Below are 19,919 nucleotides of genomic sequence, written 5' to 3' on the forward strand. Positions count from 1 at the left end.
GTGGTGTGTGTGGTGTGTGTGTGGGTGTGTGTGTGATGCGTGTGTGTGGTGTGTGTGTGGTGCGTGTGGTGTGTGTGTGGTGTATGTGTGGTGTGTGTGGTGTGTGTGGTGTGTGTGGTGTGTGTGTGGTGTGTGTGTGTGTGGTGTGCGTGGTGTGTGTGTAGTGTGTGTGTGTGGTGTGTGTGTGTGTGATGTGTGTGGTGTGTGGTGTGTGTGGTGTGTGTGTGGTGTGTGTGTGTGTGGTGTGTGTGGTGTGTGTGTAGTGTGTGTGTGTGGTGTGTGTGTGTGGTGTGTGTGTAGGTGTGTGTGTGGTGTGTGTGGTGTGTGTGTGGTGCGTATGGAGTGTGTGGTGTGTTGTGTGTGGTGTGTGTGTGGTGTGTATGGTGTGTGTGGTGTGTGTGGTGTGTGTGGTGTATGTGTGTGGGGTGTGTGGTGTGTGTGTGTGGTGTGTGTGTGGTGTGTGGTGTGTGTATGGTGTGTGTGGTGTGTGTGGTGTGTGTGTGGTGTGTGTGGTGTGTGCGGTGTGTGTGGTGTGTGTGTGGTGTGTGTGGTGCGTGTGTGTGGTGTGTGTGTGTGTGGTGTGTGTGTGTGGTGCGTGTGGTGTGTGTAGTGTGTGTGTGGTGTGTGTGGTGTGTGTGGTGTGTGTGTGGTGTGTGTGTGGTGTGTGTGTGGTGCGTATGGTGTGTGTGGTGTGGTGTGTGTGGTGTGTGTGGTGTGTGTGATGTGTGTGTGTTACTGTGTGTGTGACTATGTGTGTGGTGTGTGTGTGTGGTGTGTGTGGTGTGTGTGGTGTGTGTGTGGTGTGTGTGGTGTGTGGTGTGTGTGGTGTGTGTGGTGTGTGTGTGTGTGTGTGTGTGTGTGTGGTGTGTGTGTAGTGTGTGTGTGTGGTGTGTGTGTGGTGTGTGTCGTGTATGTGTGTGGTGTGTGTGTGTGGTGTGTGTGGAGTGTGTGGTGTGTGTGTGGGCGTGTGTGGTGCGTGTGTGTAGTGTGTGTGTGTGTGGTGTGTGTGTGGTGCGTGTGGTGTGTGTGTGTGGTGTGTGTGGTGTATGTGTGGTGTGTGTGTGGTGTGTGTGGTGTGTGTGTGGTGTGTGTGGTGTGTGTGGTGTGTGTGTGTGTGGTGTGTGTGTGGTGTGTGTGGTGTGTGTGGTGTGTGTGGTGTGTGGTGTATGTGTGTGGGGTGTGTGGTGTGTGTGTGTGTGTGGTGTGTGTGTGGTGTGTGTATGGTGTGTGTGGTGTGTGTGGTGTGTGTGGTGTGTGTGTGGTGTGTGCGGTGTGTGTGGTGTGTGTGTGGTGTGTGTGGTGCGTGTGTGTGGTGTGTGTGTGTGTGGTGTGTGTGTGTGGTGCGTGTGGGGTGTGTGTGTAGTGTGTGTGTGGTGTGTGTGGTGTGTGTGTGGTGTGTGTGTGGTGTGTGTGGTGTGTGTGGTGTGTGTGGTGTGTGTAGTGTATATGTGTGTGTGTGTTGAGTGTGTGGTGTGTGTGTGGTGTGTGTGGTGCGTGTGTGTAGTGTGTGTGTGTGGTGTGTGTGTGGTGCGTGTGGTGTGTGTGTGTGTGGTGTGTGTGGTGTATGTGTGGTGTGTGTGGTGTGTGTGTGGTGTGTGTGGTGTGTGTGTGGTGTGTGGTGTGTGTGTGTGTGGTGTGTGTGTGGTGTGTGTGGTGTGTGTGTGTGTGGGGTGTGTGGTGTGTGTGTGTGTGGTGTGTGTGTGGTGTGTGTATGGTGTGTGTGGGGTGTGTGGTGTGTGTGGTGTGTGTGTGGTGTGTGCGGTGTGTGTGGTGTGTGTGTGGTGTGTGTGGTGCGTGTGTGTGGTGTGTGTGTGTGTGGTGCGTGTGGTGTGTGTGTGTAGTGTGTGTGTGGTGTGTGTGGTGTGTGTGGTGTGTGTGGTGTGTGTGTGGTGTGTGTGGTGTGTGTGGTGTGTGTGGTGTATATGTGTGTGTGTGTGAGTGTGTGGTGTGTGTGTGGTGTGTGTGGTGTGTGTGGTGTGTGTGGTGTGTGTGGTGTATATGTGTGTGTGTGTTGAGTGTGTGGTGTGTGTGTGGTGTGTGTGGTGCGTGTGTGTAGTGTGTGTGTGTGGTGTGTGTGTGGTGCGTGTGGTGTGTGTGTGTGGTGCGTGTGGTGTATGTGTGGTGTGTGTGTGGTGTGTGTGGTGTGTGGTGTGTGTGTGGTGTGTGTGTGGTGTGTGTGTGGTGTGTGGTGTGTGTGGTGTGTGTGTGTGGGGTGTGTGGTGTGTGTGGTGTGTGTGTGGTGTGTGGTGTGTGTATGGTGTGTGTGGTGTGTGTGGTGTGTGTGGTGTGTGTGTGGTGTGTGTGGTGTGTGCAGTGTGTGTGGTGTGTGTGTGGTGTGTGTAGTGCGTGTGTGTGGTGTGTGTGTGTGTGGTGTGTGTGTGTGGTGCGTGTGGTGTGTGTGTAGTGTGTGTGTGGTGTGTGTGGTGTGTGTGGTGTATATGTGTGTGTGTGTTGAGTGTGTGGTGTGTGTGTGGTGTGTGTGTGTGGTGTGTGTGGTGTGTGTGTGTGGTGTGTGTGGTGTATGTGTGTGTGTGTGGTGTGTGTGTGGTGTGTGTGGTGTGTGTGTGGTGTGTGTGGTGTGTGTGGTGTATGTGGTGTGTGTGTGGTGTGTGTGGTGTGTGTGGTGTATGTGTGTGTGTGGTGTGTGTGGTGTGTGTGTGTGTGTGTGTGGTGTGTGTGTGGTGTGTGTGGTGTGTGTGGTGTGTGTGTGTGGTGTGTGTGGTGTGTGGTGTGTGTGGTGTGTGGTGTGTGTGGTGTGTGTGTGGTGTGTGTGGTGTGTGTGTGTGGTGTGTGTGGTGTATGTGTGTGTGTGGTGTGTGTGGTGAGTGTGTGGTGTGTGTGTGGTGTGTGTGGTGTGTGTGTGTGTGGTGTGTGTGTGGTGTGTGTGTGGTGTGTGTGTGTGGTGTGTGTGGTGGCACCACGTGACCTGTGATGCTGAACCACAGGAGGCTCCCCCACGTGCTCTCCGTGGGCAGCACGATCACCACCATGCCCACGGCGGCCGTCTCCGCCACGGTGACCGCATGCTGCCTCAGGGCGAAGGCCGCAGGCGTCTCGGGTGGCCGTGGAGCGGCGATCCACTCCACGTGGAGTGTGGCCATCGATGACTTGGGCGGTCGCCCCCCGTCCGTGGCGTGGACCTGCGGGGCCGGCGACGCCGACATCGGCGAGTTCCGTTTCAGCGGTCGAATCGTCGCGGCGATAAGAGGCGAGGCGGGGGGGGGGGTCCTTGCGTCGGGTCGGGGTTACCTCGTCATGCGTGTCTGCGTGAGGAGGGAGAGGAGGAGGGAGAGGAGGAGGGAGAGGGGGAGTAGGGAGAGCAGGAGAGGAGGAGGTAGCATGTGGAGTGTGCCCAGCACCGTGATTGAGTTGGATGTCCCCGCAGCCTGCTGCCTGCTCTGGCTGTAGACGATTCCTCGCGCGCGGTCGATGGCAAAGTCTCCGACGTCGTGCCCCCCGCTGATGACGTAACGCAGATCCGCGTTGATGCCCCGGTCGGCGTCGGCGGCGTAGACACGGGCGACGGGCACCGCCGGGCCCGGGGTCGGCGCCGCCGCCGCCGCCGCGACGACTTTGACTCGCGTGAGGTTCCTGGGGAAGCGCGGGGCGTTGTCGTTCTCGTCGGAGACGCTCAGCGTCACCGCCACCCTCGCTTCACGCGGGGGGACGCCGCCGTCCACGATGGACACCTGGCGCCGGCCGGCGGGAAGCACACACAGACACGCACAGACACGCACAGACACGCACGCACAGACACACACGCACAGACACACACAGACACGCACAGACACACACAGACACACAGACACGCACAGACACACACAGACACACAGACACGCACAGACACACACACACAGACACACACAGACACACACAGACACACACAGACACAGACACACACAGACACGCACAGACACACACTGACACGCACAGACACGCACAGACACGCACAGACACGCACGCACAGACACACACAAACACGCACAGACACGCACAGACATGCACAGACACGCATGCACAGACACACATGCACAGACACACACAGACACGCACAGACACGCAAGCACAGACACACACAGACACGCACAGACACGCACGCACAGACACGCACATACAGACACGCACGCACAACAACAACCGCCATTCGGCCACTAAGTGGCAGTGATGTCACCATGACGCTTGTGCCAGGCTAGGTGCACGTTGAAGCCACGTGAAGTATCGAACGCCCGCTGGCCGGAGGTCACGGGGCAGACCCAGGTGCCACGGGTCGACTGAGATGACTGGCTGATGCACCAACTGTGTCCCCTACTGTACCACCACTACCACCACTACTACCACCACTACCACTACTACCACCACCATTATCACTACCACCACAACTACCACCACCACAGCCACTACTACCACTACCACCACCATCAATCCACCACCACCACCATCCCTACCACCACTACTACCACCACCACCACTACCACCATCATCACTACTACTACCACCACTAATACCACTACCACCACCCACCACTACCATCACCACTACTACTACCACCACCACAACTTCCACCACTACCAGCACAACTTCCACCACCACTACTACCACTACCACCACCATCACTACCACCACTACCAATGCCACCACCAACACGACTACCACTACCACCACCATTACTACTACCATTATCATCACCACCACCAATAGCACCAGCACTACTACCACCATCACCACTACTACCACCACCACCATCACTCCACCACTACCACTGCTACCACCACCACTACTACCAGCATCACTACCACCACCGCCACTATTTCCACCACTACCACCACAACTTCCACCACCACTACTACCACTACCACCACCATCACAAACACCGCTACCAACACCACCACGACTACCACTAACACCACCACTACTACAACTACCACCACTACTACCACCACCATTATCACTACCACCACCACTACTACTACAACCACCACTACCACCACCACTACCACCAACACCACCACCACAACTACCACCCCCACCACAACCACCACCCTCACGGTGACTCTCACCTCCAGCTCGTGCTCCGCCTGCCTCTCTCTGTCCAGCGGCCTGCTGGTGGTGTGGATGACGCCTGTGACGAGTCGTTCACCAGAGGTGAACCACAACCCTCCCACGCCGGCCGGCACACGCACACGGTGGGGTGGGGGGCGTCAACGTGGAGACGGGGTGGGGGGGGGGGTAGCTCGTCAGTTGACAACTTAAAGACGACATCACCACGTGATGTCAGGCTATGTTGGGTCACATCGTGCCAAATGGAAATGCGTCGATAGTAAATGTTGTTGGATTTGCTCTCTATACACTACAATACACTACAATACACGCTATACACTACGCTACACACTGCTATACACTACGCTATACACTACTATACACTACACTATACACTACTATACATTACACTATACACTACACTATACACTACAATACACTACTATACACTACAATATACACTACACTATACACTACGCTAAGCACTATTATACACTATACAATACACTATACACTACACTATACACTTATACACTACAATATACACTACTATACACTACACTATACACTACTATACAATACACTATTATACACTACACTATACACTTATACACTACAATATACACCATAATACACTACAATACACGCTATACACTACGCTACACACTGCTATACGCTACACACTGCTATACACTACACTATACACTACACTATACACTACGCTATACACTGCTATACACTTCGCTATACACTATACACTACACTATACACTACACTACTATACACTACACTACTATACACTACACTACTATACACTACACTACTATACACTACACTACTATACACTACACTATACACTACGCTGCACACTGCTATACGCTACACACAACACTGTACACTACACTGCACACTACACTATACACTACACTATACACTACACTATACTACTGTAGAGGTGTTAACTACGCGCTGTTGCGTAACCTGCATTGCCACCAGGGCAGTGCAGCATTACCCCTGGGTACAACGGTTGGGGTCAGTCGAGGTGAAACGAATCGAAGACAGAAGACTGGGCTGAAGCCTAGCTAGGACCCTGGACCAGCCTTCCAGCACTTCTAAGGGCTAAGGCTCGGCATACCCAGTGGTCAGGACCCACCGGGCCAGCGGTGGGTCAGATAGCCTCCCCTAGGTCCTAGCCGGAGGACTAGGATAGCGGTAGACGTGTGAGTCCCGCCAAGTCCGGAGGTTGTACCTCCTTAGGTATCAAGGAGGTTAGCGGTAGACGTGTGAGTCCCGCCAGGTCCAGAGGCTGTACCTCGCTAGGGTATCGGGTGAGGGGACCGAATATCCCTCTGTGTGTGTTAAGCGTTGTACAAGGAAATAATACAATAAACAGAGTGTGCCTCCTAAAGAAGTCTGCTCGTCCTTACAACACTACACTAAAATACACTACAATACACTGTACACTACGCTATACACTACGCTATATACTATACACTACACTATACACTACACGCTATACACTACTATACACTACGCTACACACAACACAACACACTACGCTACACACAACACAACACTACACTACACACAACACTACACTATACACTACACTATATACTACACTACTACACACTACACTATACACTACACTATACACTACGCTACACACTGCTATACGCTACACACAACACTGTACACTACACTATACATTACTATACACTACAGTACTATACACTATACTATACACTACACTATACACTACGCTATACACTATACACTACACTATACACTACACTATACACTACGCTACACACTGCTATACGCTACACACAACACTGTACACTACACTATACATTACTATACACTACACTACTATACACTACACTATACACTACGCTATACACTATACACTACACTATACACTACGCTGCAAACTGCTATACGCTACACACAACACTGCACACTACACTATCGTTGTAAATGTTGTGGATTTGCTCTCCACCCCCACCACCACCGCCCCCACCTGTGCTGGTGTTTATGCTGAAGAATCCCTGCGGGTCTCCGCAGACGATGTTGAACGTGAGGCCCCTGCCCCGCGCCTCCCCGGCGGTGTCGGCGGCGGTGTCGGCGACGGCGTCGGCGTTGTCCGGGTCCCAGGCGTCAACTTGCGCTGCCGCGACGCCCCCTGGGGAGTTCTCCGCCACCTTGGCCCGGTACCACGGACGCGACGCCCGTGGGGGGTTGTCGTTCACGTCCTGGGGGGGGGCGGCGGGACGGGGGCGGGAGAGACGCACGGCATTCGCATCGTGTCGTTTTAAAACGCAGCGGTGCAAACGCACGCACTCACACGTGCGTGCGTGCTCGCGAGTGCGCACGGGTTCCCGTACCTGCACCTCCACGTAGACGTGCAGCGTGGCGAAGCGAGGGACGAGTCCGCGATCCGTAGCGCGCACCGCGAGCCAGTAGCTGCTCGCCGTCTCGCGATCCAGCGGCCGCGCCGTGACGATCGCCCCTGCCGGCGCGGGACACGGCGTCATTAGCCGCGAGGGTTTTTAGTTTTTTTAGTTTATTTATTTTGGTTATAGCCCTGTGAGCCATTCGGCACTTGAATCGGGTGCAACCACAACAAACAAACAAAAACACGAACAAGAAAAACATCTTACAGTGACTATGTGTGACTGTGCAGGATGAGGGGGGGAGGGAGGAGGGAGGTAGCGGTGGTAGCTGTAGTAGTGGTGGTTGTAGTGATAGCAGTAGTGGGTGTGGTCTACCGGTCTCCGGATGAACGCTGAAGACCCCCAGGTCGGACCCGTCCACGAGGGAGTACCGCACCTCCCCGTCGATTCCCCGGTCTTCGTCCGCGGCCGCGACGGTGACGACGACGGCCCCCGCGGGGGCGTCCTCCCGCACGGCGGCGGCCGCCGCGAACTCCGCGAACCGCGGGGCGTGGCGGTTCTCGTCCACGTCCGCCACCTCCACCGTCGCCCGGCAGACCGCCGGCGGCGGCCCCCCGGGGTCGCCGTCGCACGCGGCCACCGTCAGGTCGTGGCGGCGTCGCCTCTCGAAGTCGAGCGGCCGCGCCAGACGCAGGGCCCCGCTCGTCTCGTGCACCGCGAACGTGACGCCGTCCTCGTCCTCGCCCCGCAGGGAGTAGCGCGCCTCCCCGGCGGGGCCGCCAGCATCGAGCCAGCCGAGGACGGCCCCCACCGGGACGTCCTCGGGCACGCGGAGGCGGAGGGGGGCCGGCCCGCACGCGGGCGCGCGGGTCGCGGCGACGGCGACGCGCGGGGCGTGGGCGTTCGCCCGGCTCACGTTTACCGCGACGCGCGCCGAGCCGCTCAGCCCGCCGCCGTCGACGGCCGTCACCTTGAACTCGTGCGGCCCCGCGTCGCCGGGCTCCGTCAGCCTCCTGGCGAGCGTCACCTCGCCGCTCGCCGGGTGCACGGCGAAGGCGTCCGAGCGCTGCTCCAGGGCGTAACTGAAGCGCCCGTTGGGGCCCTCGTCGGCGTCCGTGGCGGCGACACGTAGGACCGTGGTGCCCGCCGGCGCGTCGTTGGCGACGCTCGCGGCGTACGACAAAGCCGAAAACAGCGGATTCAGGTCGTTGCGGTCCAGCACCTGGACGAAGACCGTGGCGGACGCCGAACCGCGGCTGTTCTCGGAGAACGCCTTCACCCCCAGCGTGTAGCCGTGGCGCTCCTCGCGGTCCAACGGCACGCCCCTCGTGCGGACGCGCAGGAACCAAAAGTCGCCCACGACGAGCCCCTCCGCCTCGAACGCGGCCCCCTCATCCCCGGACACGACGGCGTACCGGGCCCCGGGGGCCGAGCGGCCGACGTGGATCCCCATCTTGTCGTGGCTCTCCACGTACGTCCCGGGCGCGGAGTTTTCGTAGACGGTGGCTTTGTAGGACAAGCTGGTGAAGCGCAGGGCGGGCTTCGGCCGGCCCCGTTGGCCCTCGAGGCATTTCCCGCACAGCGGCAGCAGCAGCAGGAGCAGCAGCGGGAGGAGCGCCGAGGCCATCGTGTCGGGCGTCGGGCTCTGCGCCCGAGAGCCGCCGACGACACGGAGCCGCGGTCGGAGAGGTGGGCGACGCCAAAGTCTGGCACTCCCAATGGGGTGTCGGTCCTCCTCCTCTAACATGTCAGATCAAGACCAAACACAAACCAAACTATTTTTTTTTGCCAGGTAAGGCGCCCCGCTGAGCTACCGGGTAGTGCTTTTTGAGAAGCGAATTGGCTGTCGTGAACGATAGCTCAACAAAGTGGCTCATCATCGTCGTCGTCACCTCATGGACATTTATAATTACAGCAGCAGCCAAATACTTGAAAAGGCACGTTTCTACAGGCACAGAGATCCACAGAAACCCACCCACTGCGAGACCAGAGAGACCCACTCACCTTGGTAGGGTGTGGGCTGGGCCGCTCCCCCGGCCACGCTACAATAATACTATCTAAGCGCAGTAATAATAATATCTAGGGGCTCCATAGTAGTAACAGGACGCATTGGTGTGGAGTGGGGAGAAGAGGACATTCAACCTCAGCGTGTTGTGTGCGTTTTTGTTGCATTTTTAACGCGAATGAAAATGTGTGCCGATCGTGTGTGCATTGCTAGGGGCAACCCCTGCCAGCGGTGCAAAGTGTAATTATATAAATGCTTACGATACCAATGTGTGCGACTTGCCTTGTAGAGTGTGCAGGCGAATAAAAAAGGATGCACGCCTCCGTCGATGGTGCGTGAGAGCTTGCAGGGGCCAACCGTGCGAGCGTTGTGCACGTGCGCGCAGCTGATGACGTTGTCTCCGGGCCGAGGCGCGTGGGGAAATAAATAAATAAATAGCCGCAAACCTAACTAAATATTTAAAGGGAAATCGCCAACACAACTCAACTTTAACTCTTTTGAATGCGAGCGACGGGAAGACGGCACAGCGCTTGCCCACGGCGTGCTTCCTGGCAGAAACATTTCTCACGTGAACCCCACGGTTTGGTAGCCAAATCCCTCGCAAGCACGCGTGCACAGACGGACACAGACAGACGATAAAATTAATTGTATAGGTTAGAGAGACAAAGACCCCCCCGTGTAGCCTTAACAGACTGTAGGGGCAAGTGCTGTTTGCGAGCGCCTACGAAGACCGGTAACGGTACACGAGGGGGTGGGTGGCCAGCAACCACGCCCGACCGCCTTTGTCTCCCCAGTGGCGATGTTTACACACCGCAACAGGTACTCATTTGAGGCTGAGTCGACCTAGGGGAGGCCCAGGATCGGTTTAGATAATCGTCACTAATTGTGTTGGCCGTGAGCGGGAATCGAACCCGGGTCGCTGGGTTCATAGCGCAGCGTGCCAACCGCTACACTACCGCTCCCCATATAGACCACACACACCACATTATTATATATACAGGTAGTCCCCGACTTACGATGGAGATGCGTTACCACGTAAGGCGAAAATGGCCTTAGCCTACCCAGGAGTCTTAAAGAATGGTGATAGTTTAGCAAAACAGAGCAATTTACAGTATCGTACTGTATAAACTATATACTGTATGTATTTGTTAATTACAATACTGTATTGCACAGTAAAATTCAAAGTAAAAAACAAGGTAAATTCTTAGCCTACCTATGTGAACTGCAATTTCATGGAAAGTGTTTTCAGGAAACAATCCTATCTGCTATAAAAACTTTTAACATGCATTAAACGTCTGTATCGTAGTAACCCTAAAATGAAATCGCTAAAGCTATGTTATCATACACGCATTGAACGTATCGTAACGTATCATATTGTACTGGACTCACCAAGATTCTGTCCGTCGTCTGCACACTTGAACGATGTTAGGTTGTTGATGGCCACATTAACTTAGTTGTTGGAAGAGAAGGATGGCGATGATCAAGTTACAGTCTCGTACCTCGTAGCACGCTGCTGCGTTTGCCTGCCGCGCAAAATTAAAAATATTTTGCTATTTTGTCATATTGCTATCGCCATCGTAACTGTGGTGCCACCACAGCGGAGCAACTCCGCCGGCTCTACCCTCTCCTCGCACCCCCCTCCCCATCCCACGAACGCACGCACGCCCCACTAAACACCCGCATGCACCCCCGTAGGGTCGCGAGGAGGGATCACCTGGTGCGATGGGTTTTCACCCGAGGACCCCACTAGCAGGGATGTTCCACGGTTTCCCCGGACCAGGAAATTGGCCGAGCCCCCCAGACCGGATTATATGGCGCCCCCCCCCAAGAAGGGGGCATAGAGCTTTACAGGCCGGCCGCGATGAAGCATACACAGCACGGGGGGGTGGGACCTTCAGCCAGTACCCAGCGGCAGGGTAAACAGTGGGGTGGGAGGGAAAAGCCCCTAGGCAGATAAGAAGTTGACTTAAGTTGGAGGGAACGAGGGGATTATCGATGAGTCAACGGCGAGGAACGCAGGCACAGAGACAATGGGAAGGGGGGGGGGGATGACGCGACCCCCCCCCCCCCACCCAACGGCCAGAGCGCTCAAAGCGGCCGCAAAGAGGATTCGATTGGATGCGCAGGATGACGTCATGTGACCCGGGGATTAAGGGGCTTTGGAGACATAAGGGGGCCGGAGGGGCGGATTGAATCAGAGTTCTTCTGGAGCGGCGGGAGAGACCAGCCGTCCTCAGCGTCCGTGCAAAGCCTGCAGGGTGGAGCTGGAAACGGTCGGCCAGAAAAAGTCCCCGAGGCGAGCATCTTCCCCAGCCCCCATCGGGCAGCTGAAGAGGTGAGTGGGTACGGGAAAGGGGGGCCAATTCAGTCAGCTCGAGCTTGGGGGATAGACGCACTCTGCGACGGGTAAGTGATAGGAGGAAGGGTGCTGGCTGGAGGGGGCCATAAACGGGGGTTCACTATTCGCTCCGGGAAATAAATCTCAGCACAGACTGACGCTGTGACGCGTGGTGCCATGTGTGCGTCTGTGAAGAGCGGTGGGACAGCAGTCGGCGCAACGACGGTGTGTGGGTGACTTTAATCGGCATAGGCAAGACGCGCACGCGCACAAATAAATAATTAATTAGAGGGACGCTTGAACCCGCCCGCGAGCGTAGCGCGCAGAGAGTAATTAATTATTGATTCCGAGCACCGTTGGCTTGTTGACACAATGGCTTAGCAGAAGTAATTAATTAACTCTAAACAGCCGGCCAGTCAAACCATTATGTCATCCACGCGGTTAGGCCACACGGAGTGGGGGAATCACGCGGCGCCTAATCAACCCCTAGGCGGGCTGGGCCAGCCGCTAGCTATGTCGGTTCCGAGAGACACAAACGCGGAGGGGACGGGGGTGGGGGAGGCAAACACCCCCCCCCCCGCGCGTTGAGGGGGAGGGGGGTACCAGCCCCCACCCATTAGACGTGGCGCCCCCCCCCCCCGCTCGTGGTGAGTGAGATCAGCCTCCACGTAATGGGGAGTGGGGAGAGGGGCACTAGCCCCCACATAACATCTAAATATCGTAAGTCGGACCGTCGTAAGTCGGGGACCACCTGTATAGAGACCACACACACCACACATTATGATAGAGACCACACATTATTATTTATATAGAGACCACACACACACACCACACATTATTATTATAGAGAGACCCCCCACACACACACATATTCTACAAACAAAATGAAGGTACCCCCATGGGTTCTCCCTGATCAGTGGTACCAAATGTTTTCAATGAGAAATTTGAAACAGATGCCATCCAGCCATCCACCCTACGTCCTTCCTTGTGGAAGAGATACGTAGATGACACTTTCGTCATTTGGCCGCATGGCCTGCCAGCACTGAACCATTTTTTCAACCACATAATTTCCATACACCCATCCATCAGATTCACCATGGAAGTGGAGAATGACGATAAGCTACCATTCCTGGATGTTTTGATCGAGGAGAGGCCTGATGGCTCATTGGGACATTGCATCTGCAGGAAAGCCACCCACACGGGTTCCTTTCTAAAGCCTGATTCCCAACACCATCCGGCCCAGAAGAATTCCCCCATCAAATCACTACACTGTAGGGCAACACTGCATCTCCGACCAACATCACCGAGCCAGTGAGCCGGAGCACGTACACAAGGCCCTCAAGATGAATGGATATTCAGGCCGCACAATCCACAAAGCTGTATCCCAAACCATGGGGAGACAACCATCTGAGCACCCAGTCAAAACCATCACCTTGCCATACATAGCAGGTGTTACCAAAAAGATTTCCAAAATCTTAAACATACACAAGATCCAGATACGAATCAATACAATACACAAAATCCGTGATTGATCACATCTGTTAAGGATGTCATTCCTGACATGCAATACCCGGGTGTCTACAAACCAAGTTGTGTCTGCAGCAGCAGTGACATTGGGGAAACGAAACGACGTGTCTCGGACCGTGTTCGCGAACACAAGGCAGATTTGAAACACTGCAGAACCAATACCTCTGCCGTGGCTGTTCATTGTTATAACGCTGTGGGCTTGCACGATATTGTGTTTTCCGAGACCAAGATACTCCGCAAACCTTTGGGCCACCATCGAGATTTGTCCATCAAGCCGTCCAGATATATAAACACAAACAATTTCAACCGAGGAGATGGGCATAAGCCGAGCAATCATTGGAAGGACGTTATGAACCGGGTAAAGTAATAACTTGCTGTGATGCTTCCAACCTTCCTGCCGTTTGGCCGTTACCTCCGACTGAGTTTCATTGCCCTGTGGGATGCACTTTGCATTAACGGGCTGGGGTTCCCACTAACATCGCCACCTCTGCTCCCTTTGCCTCGATGCATCAATGGTTCTTACCGTTCGATGGGCGCGTGTCTCACCTGGCACGGCCACTACTGCGGTGGTTGACGCGCTTGCCTCTCACAGCGCAGGCCTGGCCAGTTTGTGCTCCACAGACTTGACGTTCGCTTGGTAATCTCCCCCAATCGCTCTCCCTCTCTCCCATCGACAGTGCCAATCCCCCGTTAACGCTACCGCTGTGTGCAGGCGACGGTGTGCTCTCATGCGGCGACGGAAGCTCATTGACTTTGACACGCTCATCTCTCACTAATCTCTCTCCCCATAATCTCGCCCATTGACACAGCTGACATATACAACCCGTTGTGGTAGCAGCGTTCTCGCTGTGTTCTTCCTAGTTCAGCTGTTCTATACTGCTGGGTTCTGTTTCGCCTGATGACAATCGCTTGTGTTGCGATCGAAACGTCGTGAAATATATTTTATTTTGCGTCTACGCGACTTTAACGAAAGAACCAAGAATATGAACACACATTGTTACCATGATATAGAGACCACATACACATTACATATATAGAGACCGCACATCCCCTGTAGTAGACACATCGTCGAATGCAGTAGCAGTGGTAGTAGTGCTGGCAGTAGTGGTGGTACTAGTGATAGTCGTGGTGGTAGTAATAGTAGTGGTGGCTGTCGTGGTGGTAGTAGCTAGTGGTGATAGTAGTTAGTGATAGTTAGTGGTGAAAGTTACATTGCCACTTGCCTGCAGGGTGGTGAGAGCGGACAGCACCACGTGTGGCCATTAGCAGCAGCACGGGATGGAGACGGCGGCACGCTGAGGGGTTGGTGACAGCGCTGCCCCTAATAACGTGTTGTAGTGTGTGTGTGGGTCTCTAAACGTGTTGTAGTGTGTGTGTGGGTCTCTAAACGTGTTGTAGTGTGTGTGTGGGTCTCTAAACGTGTTGTAGTGTGTGTGTGTGGGTCTCTAAACGTGTTGTAGTGTGTGTGTGGGTCTCTAAACGTGTTGTAGTGTGTGTGGGTCTCTAAACGTGTTGTAGTGTGTGTGTGTGGGTGTCTAAACTTGTTGTAGTGTGTGTGTGGGTCTCTAAACTTGTTGTAGCGTGTGTGGGTCTCTAAACGTGTTGTAGTGTGTGTGTGGGTCTCTAAACGTGTTGTAGTGTGTGTGTGGGTCTCTAAACGTGTTGTAGTGTGTGTGGGTCTCTAAACGTGTTGTAGTGTGTGTGGGTCTCTAAACGTGTTGTAGTGTGTGTGTGGGTCTCTAAACTTGTTGTAGTGTGTGTGTGGGTCTCTAAACGTGTAGTGTGTGTGTGGGTCTCTAAACTTGTTGTAGCGTGTGTGGGTCTCTAAACGTGTTGTAGTGTGTGTGTGGGTCTCTAAACGTGTTGTAGTGTGTGTGTGGGTCTCTAAACGTGTTGTAGTGTGTGTGTGGGTCTCTAAACGTGTTGTAGTGTGTGTGTGGGTCTCTAAACGTGTTGTAGTGTGTGTGTGGGTCTCTAAACGTGTTGTAGTGTGTGTGTGGGTCTCTAAACGTGTTGTAGTGTGTGTGTGGGTCTCTAAACGTGTTGTAGTGTGTGTGTGGGTCTCTAAACTTGTTGCAGTGTGTGTGTGGGTCTCTAAACGTGTTGTAGTGTGTGTGTGGGTCTCTAAACGTGTTGTAGTGTGTGTGTGAGTCTCTAAACGTGTTGTAGTGTGTGTGGGTCTCTAAACGTGTTGTAGTGTGTGTGGGTCTCTAAACGTGTTGTAGTGTGTGTGGGTCTCTAAACGTGTTGTAGTGTGTTGTGTGGGTCTCTAAACGTGTTGTAGTGTGTGTGTGGGTCTCTAAACGTGTTGTAGTGTGTGTGGGTCTCTAAACGTGTTGTAGTATGTGTGTGGGTCTCTAAACGTGTTGTAGTGTGTGTGGGTCTCTAAACGTGCTGTAGTGTGTGTGGGTCTCTAAACGTGTTGTAGTGTGTGTGTGGGTCTCTAAACTTGTTGTAGTGTGTGTGTGGGTCTCTAAACGTGTTGTAGTGTGTGTGTGGGTCTCTAAACGTGCTGTGGTGTGTGTGGGTCTCTAAACGTGTTGTAATGTGTGTGTGGGTCTCTAAACGTGTTGTAGTGTGTGTGTGGGTCTCTAAACGTGTTGTAGTGTGTGTGTGGGTCTCTAAACGTGTTGTAGTGTGTGTGTGGGTCTCTAAACGTGTTGTAGTGTGTGTGGGTCTCTAAACGTGGTGTAGTGTGTGTGTGGGTCTCTAAACGTGTTGTAGTGTGTGTGGGTCTCTAAACGTGTTGTAGTGTGTGTGGGTCTCTAAACGTGTTGTAGTGTGTGTGGGTCTCTAAACGTGTTGTAGTGTGTGTGTGGGTCTCTAAACGTGTTGTAGTGTGTGTGTGGGTCTCTAAACGTGTTGTAGTGTGTGTGGGTCTCTAAACGTGTTGTAGTATGTGTGTGGGTCTCTAAACGTGTTGTAGTGTGTGTGGGTCTCTAAACGTGCTGTAGTGTGTGTGGGTCTCTAAACGTGTTGTAGTGTGTGTGTGGGTCTCTAAACTTGTTGTAGTGTGTGTGTGGGTCTCTAAACGTGTTGTAGTGTGTGTGTGGGTCTCTAAACGTGCTGTGGTGTGTGTGGGTCTCTAAACGTGTTGTAATGTGTGTGTGGGTCTCTAAACGTGTTGTAGTGTGTGTGTGGGTCTCTAAACGTGTTGTAGTGTGTGTGTGGGTCTCTAAACGTGTTGTAGTGTGTGTGTGGGTCTCTAAACGTGTTGTAGTGTGTGTGGGTCTCTAAACGTGGTGTAGTGTGTGTGTGGGTCTCTAAACGTGTTGTAGTGTGTGTGGGTCTCTAAACGTGTTGTAGTGTGTGTGTGGGTCTCTAAACGTGTTGTAGTGTGTGTGGGTCTCTAAACGTGTTGTAGTGTGTGTGTGGGTCTCTAAACGTGTTGTAGTGTGTGTGTGGGTCTCTAAACGTGTTGTAGTGTGTGTGTGAGTCTCTAAACGTGTTGTAGTGTGTGTGGGTCTCTAAACGTGTTGTAGTGTGTCTGTCTGGCCTGGGACCTCTCGCTGCGTGTCCTCGTTTCATCTCCCAGATGACTCGTAGCAGCGCCACACCTGTCGGGGAATATATACTGTGTACTGTTGGGGCACAGTATAATTACTTAAGTGATTATAATTATGCTAATAAACCCCAATGATCCAATCGAAATGAGGGATTTCGATGGGATCATTGAGGGGGGGTGGACACGTGCCACCCCACCCCCCACTGGCTCGCCACCGGTTGTACATCAATAATTATATTGTTGGGGAACAGCCACAATTAATTATCACTAATTATCACTAATTATCATTAATTGTGGCACGTGCGTGCCTTTGATGTTCGGAATGACGAGCACGCAGCATCAGCTGTGATCACAACGCAAGGCCGGCTTTGTAAAACGTCAGAAAATCGCTACGGCAGGAAGATTCACATCATTAGAACTCCTTTTTGCCAGTACCAAAATATAATAATAAAATATAATAATGTAATAATAATATAATAATAGGGGTTTCCCAATTTTTTTTCCAGCAACAAAACTCAAACCTTTTTTTTACAGGGAATCATGTTGCTGCATTAACCACAATACTTGTGGTCAAAATACAAACAAAACACGCACCATGATAATATGATGATGCATCGTCCTTGAAACTGATTGGTCCACACCAGGGACGGCTTTCTTTTGAGCCTCGTCCCAATTGGTGCTCGACCAGAGGACGCCGTGAGGGGGGGGGGAGACGTGGGGGAGGGAGACGTGGGGGGGGGGAGACGTGGGGGGGGGAGCCGTGGGGGGGGAGACGTGGGGGAAGGGAGACGTGGGGGGAGGGAGACGTGGGGGGGGGGGGAGAGACGTGGGGGGGGGAGACGTGGGGGGAGGGAGACGTGGGGGGAGGGAGACGTGGGGGGGTGGAGATGGGGGGGGGGAGACGTGGTGGGGGGACATGGGGGGGGGACATGGGGGGGGAGATGGGGGAGAGGGGAGACGTGGGGGGGGGGGAGATGGGGGGGGGTGACACTAACAACAGTAAACAAGACCCTCGATGCCTCTTGATAATCCCCCAACAACAAACGAGAGATCCAAACAGGGAGGCCACGTTGGCAGCGGCGCCTTTAAATGCGAGACCCGTCACAAAGAGCTTCACGGCTCGTCGGATTTGCTCGTGCGGCCTCGATAAATACTCACGACTCTGGGTGGCGGAGATTTCGATTCCAGTTGTCGATTCCTTCTCGAATCGGTTGCGCTCTTCCAAACAGCAGCTTACATATCGCTTTATGAATGGATCACCCCTGTCCTAATCGACATCGGTATCACCAGATGCACACACGGTAACAATAGATTCGTCAATCTGATAAAATCGCTTCGAGTGGACGCATCTGATTCTCGTACGCAACAATATCAAGCACTTGCCGTTAGAAATTCAGCAGAGTGCTCGAAATCGCTGTGAACGGGAACAGAACAGAATGTTTCGATTTAAAGCTTTCGTGACTGCAAGGATTCATCTTCTTTGGTTCTTTCGGTAAAGTCACCACGTAGAATGAGAATAAAAGCGCTGTTTTCTGGACAGTCCTGTTTCTTCACCCGAGGACGGCTACTTGTGTTGTGGCCGAAACGTCGTGATAATTTTATTGCTTTATTTTATTATTTTATTCTCATTCTACGTGGTGGTGACTTTACCGAAAGAACCAAAGAAGAACAGAATGTGTCGGGTAATATTTATTATCGTAATTGTTCCTCCAGCTGCTCCGCCGGGAGCGGCCCCTAGGGATTATTCCCCGGGGTGCCCCGGGGCTGTCTGGGGAATCACCTCCCCGGCGTATTCCACGTCCGAAGACACCACGGCGTCTTCCTCCGCGTCAACATCGACATTCTACATTCAACTTTTGCCTCATTTTTATATACTGTTGGGGCATATATACTGTGTACTGTTGGGGAATATATACTGTATACTGTCGGGGAATATATACTGTGTACTGTTGGGGCATATATACTGTGTACTGTTGGGGAATATATACTGTGTACTGTTGGGGAATATATACTGTGTACTGTTGGGGCATATATACTGTGTACTGTTGGGGCATATATACTGTGTACTGTCGGGGAATATATACTGTGTACTGTTGGGGCATATATACTGTGTACTGTTGGGGCATATATACTGTGTACTGTCGGGGAATATATACTGTGTACTGTTGGGGAATATATACTGTGTACTGTTGGGGCATATATACTGTGTACTGTTGGGGCATATATACTGTGTACTGTTGGGGAATATATACTGTGTACTGTCGGGGAATATATACTGTGTACTGTTGGGGCATATATACTGTGTACTGTTGGGGAATATATACTGTGTACTGTTGGGGAATATATACTGTGTACTGTCGGGGAATATATACTGTGTACTGTTGGGGAATATATACTGTGTACTGTTGGGGCATATATACTGTGTACTGTTGGGGAATATATACTGTGTACTGTTGGGGAATATATACTGTGTACTGTCGGGGAATATATACTGTGTACTGTTGGGGAATATATACTGTGTACTGTTGGGGCATATATACTGTGTACTGTTGTGGAATATATACTGTGTACTGTTGGGGAATATATACTGTGTACTGTTGGGGCATATATACTGTGTACTGTTGGGGAATATATACTGTGTACTGTTGGGGAATATATACTGTGTACTGTTGGGGCATATATACTGTGTACTGTCGGGGAATATATACTGTGTACTGTTGGGGAATATATACTGTGTACTGTCGGGGAATATATACTGTGTACTGTTGGGGCATATATACTGTGTACTGTCGGGGAATATATACTGTGTACTGTTGGGGCATATATACTGTGTTCTGTTGGGGCATATATACTGTGTACTGTCGGGGAATATATACTGTGTACTGTTGGGGCATATATACTGTGTACTGTTGGGGAATATATACTGTGTACTGTTGGGGCATATATACTGTGTACTGTCGGGGAATATATACTGTGTACTGTTGGGGAATATATACTGTGTACTGTTGGGGCATATATACTGTGTACTGTCGGGGAATATATACTGTGTACTGTTGGGGAATATATACTGTGTACTGTCGGGGAATATATACTGTGTACTGTTGGGGCATA

The sequence above is a fragment of the Petromyzon marinus genome, unplaced genomic scaffold (genome assembly GCF_048934315.1).
Source record: "Petromyzon marinus isolate PM22_M1 ecotype Great Lakes invasive population unplaced genomic scaffold, UKy_Petmar_22M1.pri1.0 PM_G_Scaffold_81, whole genome shotgun sequence".
Lineage (NCBI taxonomy): Eukaryota > Metazoa > Chordata > Hyperoartia > Petromyzontiformes > Petromyzontidae > Petromyzon > Petromyzon marinus.